An 8,767-nucleotide genomic window follows, 5' to 3' on the forward strand; every position below is an offset into this window, starting at 1 on the left:
GTCTGTCACTCCCTCTCTCTCTGACCCTCCCCTGCTCACGCTGTCTCTCTCTCTCTCTCCTAGAAATAAATAAAAATTTAAAAAAAATAAAAAAAATTTAAAAAAGTAAGGATCCTGAGAATGTAAGGATGTTGGAAGTGTAATCATGGTGTCCTTTTGAAAGGGGGACAGAGGACATCTGACCACAGAGAAGGAGAGGTGTCGTGGCTGCAGAAACCCAGACTGGAGAGAGGCAGCCAGGAGCCAGGAAAACGCCTGCAGAAGCCCAAGGGGAGTCTCTGCCGGGGCTGTGGGAGGCTGCTCTGCTGACACCTGACTGTAGCCCCTTAAACCTCACGTTGGATTTGTGTCCTGCAGAACCGTAAGAGAATAAATCCGTGTGGCTTTAAGCCGCCAAACTTGTGATAATTTGCTGCAGTAGCAAACAGGAAATGAATACAATGACTGAGCCATGCCTCCAAAGTATATAAAAGGTAGTGAAATGACGGTGCTAATCTCTGTCTTCTAGAAAACACCACTTCTATGATCAGAACACGAGATGACTGGATGCTAAGACTAGTGCCTTATCTGACATGATTTGTCACAGAAATACAATCAGTTCTACATGTATTATAATGGTGATACATCTGTCCAATCCTTAACACTGTGTTTATCACATTTATTGCATTTCTCTATTTGCAAAATATTACATCCTTAATGTTGACCATCCGAAAAACACAGAAAACCTGAATGGAAAAGAGTCCCACAATCCAAAGATAATAATTTAGGGGAAATACTTTCAGAAATTGTTACATGCAGAATGCTATCCAGTTTCCAGTTATGGTACCCAAGCTCTTACATTAATTTTTTTTAACCTTTCTGAACCATTAAAGAATTCACATATACTCATCAGGCTTAGGTCATAATGTAATCTTATCATCATCATTGCTTAAAGACAAAAAAAAAAAAAAGTCACATCACCTCCAGAAATCAGACCTCAAATGGCATCACCTACTATTTTCGGAGAAACTTTACCAGCATAACTTGCATTCCGTTGGGCATAAAATGATAAAAATCCAGACAGGATTTTTAATAAATTGATACACAAAGAATTGTGATGACCATGACTGGACCCAACAGAGAAGTTCCTCATATGTTAGGCTCCAAATAAAAATTACTCCAGAAGTCTCCTCTCTCCCCCCAAAAACGGTAGAGCTATATAACGTGGCGCCATGCTGCAGTGCCCAGCAGTAGCCAGGGTACACGGGCGAGCACATTTACCGGGCGTGAAATCATCAGACACTGAGAATCAGACTGTTTGGTGAATTCCTTGAAATCAAGCCTATGAAAGAAACACCGGTACATCTGACAGAAACCCTGGGTGTAGCGAGAAACTGCAGGTGCCATACACATACCTAAAAATGGACAGTGAAGAGAAAGAAAGCTCCAGAAAAGACCACAGTATGGGAAGAAACCCAACGGCCGAGCATGTCTCTAATTCCTAAATGTCAGACCTCGGCTACTTGTTCCTTCCTGTTTGTATTACCTAAGTATGTCTGCAGTGCATGGTAAAACATACACAATTCCTATCCAACACGAGGATCTCAGGCATCGTCATTTGACATCATGTTTCCATATCGTCACAGGTCATTATCCAGGTTCGGGGAAGGCCTACGGCTGGGCAGTCCCCAGGTGTCGGCGGGGGCCAGCCCCGATGAGCAGCAGCTGAGGGATGCTGCCTCGGTTGTATTTAAATCTGCACCTGGCACCCCCCAAGGACACACCACAGAGCCGGGAAGGACTCCGTCTGGAGCTCCTGCCAGAGTTCAAGTGCGGAAAGAAGCACGCTAGAGCGAGAATTTGTATTCAGCCTTTATTTCTCCAGGCCGTGCGCCCGACTGTGGCCCAACCCTGTGGCCTGCCTCAAGTTCTCCCTCCGCAAAGCTCTGGATCAAGGAATAAAACGGATCCAGGACCAGATCCCACAGAGAGCAAAGTACAGAAACGGGGCCTGTGTACTGCTGACAGCTCCCTGTGTATGGAGGGACCCGGGAGGTTCCCAGGCTCGTCCTCACTGTGACCCTCCGAAACGCTTTGCCACCCAGTCCAGGCCTGTGGGACCCAGCAGCAAGCAGGGAAAGAGCTCCTCTCTTGATTGTTCAGACAGCAGCTGCTCCTTCAAGCTGAAGAATGAAATGTTAAAATTCCAGCTTCTGAGAAACTCAGGGAACGCAGGGAGGGAAAATAAGAAGACAGGGAAAAAAGGTGAAGAGTGCAGGGACCTGCTCGCGCAGCCCCACCCCTGCAAACTCACTCAGTCCTGCTTCTCAATGTCATTCATACAGAGCGAGCGAGGGACAGGTGTCTGTCTTACCTCCTCCCCCCGTTCTGGAAAATGCATCTACTCTGCACAAGATGCTTACAAAATCACTACCAAGTAGTTACAAAGTGCTTCATCTGTGGCCACCTGCTTTATGCACTGAAATTCCGGAACCATCTAACAAGAGGAGTAACTGGTACATCCGTGGATTAGGTTAATAACACAGCTGTCTCAACTGGAACACTGATATTAGCTCCCAAATTACTATTTTTTTCCTAATTATGTGACAAGGGTGGAAATAGGGGTTTGAGGGACAGGTAAGGTTGCTGCATGTTGCACATAAAGCTTTTTCTCTCTTTTAATGGTAAGAGCTCTAATGTTAACCTTTATGAGGGACCCTGTGCAAGTCTTACAGGAAAAAGTAAATTGAAGAAATCATCAAGAACTTAGCAACACTATCAAAAATACAAACACTGGTCCAAGGACTGCCTCCACGCTGACCACGTGTCCAAGTTACGCAGATACTGAAAAGAAAGCAACAGCTTAGCGTGCAGTCTTCTAGGTCACTCAGGACCTCAGCTTTAGCAACAGTGTTCTCTCCATCTACAGAAGAAACTATACATAGAAATCTAAGCATTGGGTACCACACATCAAAGAAGAACACAGAGTTTATTTTTGGAACACAAAAAATATTTTAAACTTTAGTAACATAAAAAAAAAATTCCTGTCAAGGAGAGACATTTAATACATTCTATGAAAATAAGAACAATTTTTATTTATAGAAATGGCCCTTTATCAGAGAGGAGTTGATGACATCAAAAATGGTGCCATCCTGACAAAAGATGTCTTCTACCCCACGGCCACCCTAGATCTCTCTTAGTGGAAGATGGTCTCCTGCTTGAGAGAAACAAAGAAGCCATTAATGGTTCCCTGGGCTCGTCGGCACTAAGGCGCTGTACTACAGCTTTCCGTGACTGCCATGGACCTCTATCTAAAATATAATCTGTTCTTAACACTCTTCCATGTGCAGTGGCTCACTGACCCTCTGTCACCACAGGACAAAGCAGGCCTCCGTGACCCTTCTCACAGACCACGCCGCTCCAGTCTGGCCTCACTGCACGGGCTTCAGCCCGCTCTTCCCTCTCCCTGCCGTGCCTCAGCTCACGTCTGTCCTCCATCTAGCACGCCGCCTTTGTCTGATGAACTACACTTGTCCCTCAGTGCCTCTGGACACAGCGGATCCACCAGGCTGCCCTCTCCAGGGCCTCCCTGTGCAAAACCAGATCACAGCACCTGCAACCTAGAATTGCAAATCCTTTATCTTTCTGTACACCTTCGACACTGTGTGGTGACAAATAGCAGTTGCTAAAGTCTTGGTTGATTCTAAAGGAGGAGCTGATGGCTCCAGAGTCAGAAGTGTGAGGGTTGACACACAGGCGGGGATCTTAAGGGAAACTTCCTATGAAGCTGGTGTCCTGTGAAACAGAACTTTCAGGATGCACAGATGCATTAGAGAGAGGATTAACGTTCAAAGACAAGAGACTAATAATATGGGCAAAAGAGATGAAAAATTGTGGCGCGATGCTGTGTGTGCCTGTGTGTAGCGTGTCTGTGTTAACATATACACATATCTTTGTAATTATTTGTAATTTTGTATCTCTTACAAATTAATTTGTAATTAAGTATCTCTGCTTCTGTTGGGGAGGGAGGGAATTGGTACCCCAAATACATGTCTTATCAGTCCAAGCAGATCACAAACTCGTTGGGGAAAAAGGTCTCCTATTTCCCTGTGTCCCTTCCCCGAAGGTAACACACACACATCCGCCCCCTCACCTGGACCTCCCAGGGCACAGAACCACTGCATCTACTGCTTTAGAAAGAAATGACACTGAAATCATTACTATGAGTGGAAATACCTGTTAATCCACGGAAGAAAGGTTTCTATTTATTGACAATAGATACTGGAATAAACCTGGTAGAAGGCTCAGATAATTAGGACATACAGCACTGGGGGAAATATAATAATATTACCTCACTTCTTTTTAACCAAGACTCTCTCCTATAGGGGGAAGTAAATAAGCCAGGAAGATGAACTGTAACACAAATCAGCCAACTGTACGATAAACTTCCTTCTTTAATATTATAAAACTTAAGAGAGAAACCATTCAGGTTACCACAAAGAAATATTTAAAATGAGCTCATTAAATGCAAATTAAAACAGAAACACTGAATAATCGCTGGGCCACAATTAAAGGCTGAAGAAACAGCAGGTAAGAAACAATTCTCATTGATCAAAGAACTAAAAGCGAACAGAATATTCTGCATTGAAACTGCTTTCATGAATATGAAGCATTTCGAAGTAAGGAGATTTTTTTCCCCCTCATTTTTCAAAGAAGCTTTGGAGGTAGAAATGGATCTGCATATCTTAATACAAAGTACTTTCACTGTATCATTTTCAAGCAGTGAACCTATGAGGTTTCAAAAAAAAAAAAAATTGGACTTCAAAAAAATCCTTAGAAATCATTCCAAAATTGAAAGGGGCAGAAGGACATCATTTCAGAGCCTTTGGACCCAAAGAAGAACTATACATAATTACACAAAAATCATGTATGCAAAGATTCAGTAGAATTTCTTTTATGACACAATTGTACCTCATAGTAAATAGAAGGGTTCAGAGCCTATCTTGAGTACTTCGATGTAGGGTCACTTTTTAACTAAAAGTATTGAAAAGGCAAAGCAAGTAGCAGTGCACAGTACATTTAACTAGAAATATAAACTCTGAGGCTTTAAAACTCATCACACGTAAACTTTAAAACAAATATATAGATTTGTAGGCAAATAGTAAAGTTAGACTGTACATTCATGATAGGGCATTGTTTTCGTGGCGGGGAGTTTCCCTATTTTATTCACTCGTGTATCCCTGGCATCTGGAGCAGGGCACATAGTAGGTCCTCAATTACTGGAACTGCTTTCACGAAAATAAAACAATATAAAATGAGAAGAGAGAGCATTTTGTTTTCTTACCAATTCGTTTTAAAAATTAAAATATACTGTTTTTCATTTATCAGAAAGGCAAAACTAAAAATATCTTCTGGGACACAAGGGAGAAATGGGAATTCTTAGAAACACTGCCAGCAATGGCAGAGCCACAAAGAACAGTTGTGCAGTTGTGCACTGCTCAAAAGTACTAAACTTGGGCAGGGAAGGAAAGAGATAGGGAGAGAGGAAAAACCCAGTAGGTGCTCTGCTGATGGAAGGTCAGTCATGGGGAGGATGTCTTTTTGAAATTTTTCAGTTCTGAGGAGCAGGGCAACTTTTGCTTCCTTTGCACTATTAGACAGAAATGTAAAATAGGGTAACTTATTTCAGAACAATTTAGAAATACCTAGAAAAATTCAAACTCTGCTAATCCTTTGACTAGAAAATCCACTTGGAAATTGTAATAAGATTTCTACTTTACATATTTGCTTACATATGCAAATAAAAAGATATGAACACAAACATTTCTGATGATAGCAATCTGTAAGCCTAATGAATGCTCATTTATTGAAGAGTATTTGCATAATTCGTGTACATCCACAAAATAAAAGAGTATCAGGAATTACTGCGGGGTGGAGTTGTACAGGCAGACAAGTATATTTTCTAAGAGATATTAAGTTAAATAATGTGCAGATGTGCCTATGGTCCAATTATTAATTTTTAATCTTTTTAAAGAATAAGACACTGAATATGAATTTCAATACTGGCAACACTGCTGTATACATATGCATTCACTTTAAGAACTGATACTACTCAACTACCTAAATCCACTTCCACAGGAATTAGAATATGCCACAAATATCACTACTAAATTTCAATTTTAAACAAAAAGAGTTGCTAATTTTTTAATTATTAAAAATATAGTTTTAATAATGATGCCAAAAATTACATTTTTCTGAATAGAATTTTCCTAGGCCTTTCAATTCTGCTCTAAATTATCTTGATGTCCTCCATACTGCTCAAAGTCATCAACACCAACTTCAGCTAAGCTATGTTTCTACAGCTCTCTGGGTCAGGGCATTTAATGTATCAGTTGTAATCCAACTGAGAAAGTGAAGTGCTTTTGAAACACTCTCTGTGTCAGGAAAGAATCCTATTTTTAAGAATGTAAAACAAAAGTTAATTCTATTGGTAGTGAGGTAACAATCAATCTCCTTTATTCCTAATGTACTAAGTTACGTATTTTTGCTTTTCCTCAAAGTAAGCTAAGATTTAAATAAAGTGGAAGAGTACAATTTGCAGTAAAGAAGGTGTAGCAATTAAAGACAGCGTAGGCAGGAAAGGGGCAAGTTGTGAGTAGAACAATGTCTTTAACAGACAAAACAATCCCAGATATAGACTGATGTATATTTTGGGTTTTTTCGGTTTTGTTTTGTTTTTAATTTTTTTTAATGTTTTATTTATTTCTAGGAGAGAGAGAGAGATACAGTGTGAGCAGGGGAGGGTCAGAGAGAGAGGGAGTCACAGACCGAAACAGGCTCCAGGCTCTGAGCTGGCAGTCAGCACAGAGCCCGACACGGGGTCCAAACCCACGAACCGCAAGATCATGACCTAAGCGAAAGTTGGACGCTTAACCGACTAAGCCACCCAGGCGCCCCTAGACTGATGTATATTTTGATCTCCAGCTTATCACTGGGTATAAAAGGCTCTAATGCCTTTCCTGGATCTAGAGTATGGTCAAAGAAACAGAAAACTCATTACTTCACAATATACTTTCAAATGCCTCCACTTTTACTTACCTTCCACACTCCAACACAACCAAAAGTCCAAAACTGGCAATTAAGATTTTTATTAAATCTTAATTTATTAAGATTTATTAACATTTATTAAAATGTGCTCACCCACAAAATTAAGCAGTGCAACTAATTGCATAAAATAATTTGCTGCACATTGTCCACATGGTTTTAACATGTGAGAGACTTTTCTTGGGAGGGGGCATGGAGTTCACTATTTATGTTTTGATACACACTTGTTTGCACTATGACAAACAGTATCTGTAATATGAGAAAAGCATCTTCTACAATCCACCTTATATTATCCATGTGATTACAAGTTATTATCAACTGTCTAATCATACAAAGATCATACTCTTCCTTCTGTATCCCTGAATCCCAAATAAACTAACTGCCTAAACACAGCTCATCCTAACAAAGTTTTTATATAGTCATTTATTACATAATTTAGATTTAAATAATGATTTTTAGACCTCAAATTCCTGTCTTTATATTGCTTTACTATAAATTTGTTTCTTTTAAAAGTATCCAAGTACTAGATTAAGTTGAATTAAAATAAGATTTGCACAATTGTCTTCAAAATGAAATACAGATTTTTTCCCCCTGTAAAATGCTGACACGATGGATTTTGAAAATTTTCTCTTACTTGCTTTTCTGATTCAGTTTGGAGTTGTGTTTACAAGTAGATTTTATGTAATAGTCACCTAAAAAGGTTCAAAAAAGATTCATAAAATTGTATACGAAAAACTTATTTCTAAGGAAAATGTTTTCATTGGATGATTTTCAAAAGTGAGTCACCAAAAGTCATACATGCTAGAAAGGTAAGAAAAGTTGGACCGCATCCTTAGGTTTTATCATTGCAGCAAAGACAACGTCGGTTAACTGGCATGGTTCTCCCAGCAAGCAGAATGTTTTATATTTCAACAGTTTCCTAAATAAAAGACTTAAGAAGAGCTTATCAGTGCATACAAACTTACGTATTTTAAAAATCCACTTCTCGTCTTTCTGGACAGACCACTTTTGACTTCAGATGTACTCGTTATGATCAAAAGTATTTTGTAAGTGGCGCTCATCAAAAATAATCCCCAAAGAAGCTCACCAAATAACACAATCCAGAGCAAGCCTCTGTCATGATAAAGCCCCAAATAGCAACGGTATCTAATCATACTGTGCATTAACACTAATTTCAGAGACTACCACTAAAAACCAAAACAAACAAACAAAACCCAAACCCACAACTTTTGGCTTCACAACCCTGGAAGGGAGAAACTTTGCTAATCTCATACATCACAGTGTTTATAAACAGAAGAACCATTTCCAAAGCTTTCATCACCAAAATGCACCTAGGTCATTTTGTGTTAAATAATAAGAACAATCCATTCCGCAAAGATTTAATCCTTGTTGTTGTTTAGTCTTAATTCTTTCATCTCAGACCGACAATGAGAGATTTAAAAGGAAAACTCGGAGGGAGCAAGACGTTTAACTCCATCCGCAGGGATTTCTTTTGAGCCTAGAGCTTAAGGCTAGGCTTCCCCGTTGGGTCCTACAGCCGGTGGGTCCCAATGTGACCCTAACTGGAGAGCAGCGACCGAGGCGCCCGGACGGACGCACACAGCGGGCGCACGTGACGGGCCTGCACAGCGCCCCCTACAGGCCTGGCCGGGCAGTGCGCTCGCTGTGGGAGCGCGCGACCGCG

The 8,767-nt window shown here is 40.5% G+C and overlaps 1 protein-coding gene across 2 annotated transcripts in view; it reads right to left on the minus strand.

Moving 5' to 3' along the window:
• PRKN (parkin RBR E3 ubiquitin protein ligase) overlaps positions 1–8,767 on the minus strand; it is a 1,321,737-nt gene that overhangs the window by 1,312,497 nt on the left and 473 nt on the right. The window lies entirely within an intron of this gene.

The sequence above is a fragment of the Crocuta crocuta genome, unplaced genomic scaffold (assembly GCF_008692635.1).
Source record: "Crocuta crocuta isolate KB4526 unplaced genomic scaffold, BGI_CrCroc_1.0 scaffold11, whole genome shotgun sequence".
NCBI classification, from domain to species: domain Eukaryota; kingdom Metazoa; phylum Chordata; class Mammalia; order Carnivora; family Hyaenidae; genus Crocuta; species Crocuta crocuta.